The sequence below is a fragment of the Herpailurus yagouaroundi genome, unplaced genomic scaffold (genome assembly GCF_014898765.1).
Source record: "Herpailurus yagouaroundi ecotype Mexico unplaced genomic scaffold, PumYag 141, whole genome shotgun sequence".
In the NCBI taxonomy this organism is placed as follows: Eukaryota; Metazoa; Chordata; class Mammalia; order Carnivora; family Felidae; genus Herpailurus; species Herpailurus yagouaroundi.
In genome coordinates, this window is record NW_024412396.1 from 32,707,121 (window position 1) to 32,708,635 (window position 1,515).

Sequence of the window (1,515 nt, forward strand, 5' to 3'; positions counted from 1 at the left end):
AATTAATTAATTAATTAAAAAAAAAGAAAACAAGATCCATCTATATGCTGTTTACAAGAGACCCATTTTAGACCTAAAGACACCTTCTGATAGAAAATAAGCAGATGGAGAACCATCTATCATGCTAATGGTCAACAAAAGAAAGCCAGAGTAGCCATACTTCTATCAGACAATCTAGACTTTACAATAAAGACTATAACAAGAGATGAAGAACACATTATATCATAATTAAGGTGTCTATCCACCAAGATCTAACAATTATAAACATTTATGCTCTAAATGTGAGAGAACCCAAATATATAAATCAATCACAAACATAGAGAAACTCATTGATAGTAATACCATAATAGTAGGGGACTTCAACACCTCACACAACAACAGAAAGATCATCTAAACAGAAAATCAACAAGAAACCATGGCTTTGAATGACACACTGGACCAGATGGACTTAACACATTTATTCAGAGCATTTCATCCTAAAGCAGTGGAATACACATTCTTCTCCAGTGCGCATGGTTTGTTCTCCAGAATAGACCACATACTGGCACACAAATCAGCCCTCAACAAGTACAAAAAGATCAAGATAATACCATGCATATTTTCAGACCACAGCACTATGAAACTCGAAATCAACCACAAGAAAAAATGTGGAAAGATAACAAATACTTGGAGACTAAAGAACATCCTACTGAAGACTGAATAAGCTAACCAAGAAGTTAAAGAGGAAATTAAAAAGTACACGGAAGCCAATGAAAATGATTATACCAAAACCCAAAACTTCTGGGACATAGCAATGGAGGTCATAAGAGGGAAGTATAAAGCACCCAGGCCTTCCTAAAGAAGGAAGAAAGGTCTCAGATACACAACCTACCCTTACACCTTAAAGAGCTGGAAAAGTAAGCAAATTAAACCCAAAACCAGCAGAGGACAGGAAATAATAAGATTGGAGCAGAAATCAATGCTATCAAAACCAAAAAGCAAAAAAACAGTAGAACAGATCAATGAAACCAGAAGCTGGCTCTTTGAAATAATTAACAAAATTGATAAGCCCCTGGCCAGTTTGATCAAAAAGAAAAAGGACCCAAATAAATAAAATCAAGAATGAAGGAGGAGAGATAACAACCAACACAGCATAAATAAAAACAATAATAAAGGAATATTACAAGCAATTATATATCAATAAAACAACAATCTGGAAGATATGGACAAATTCCTAGGAACATATAAACTACCAAAACTGAAACAGGAAGAAGTAGAAAATTTGAACAGACCAATATTCAGTAAAGAAATAAAATTAGTAATAAAAAAAAAAACCTCCCAAAAAACAAGAGTCCAGGGCCAGATGGCTTTCCAGGGGAATTCTACCAAACATTTAAACAATAGTTAACACCTATTCTCTTGAAGCTGATCCAAAAAAATAGAAGTCAAAGTAAAACTTCCAAACCCTTTCCATGAAGCCAGCATTACCTTGATTTGAAACCAAAGACCCCACTAAATATAGACCAATTTCCCTGA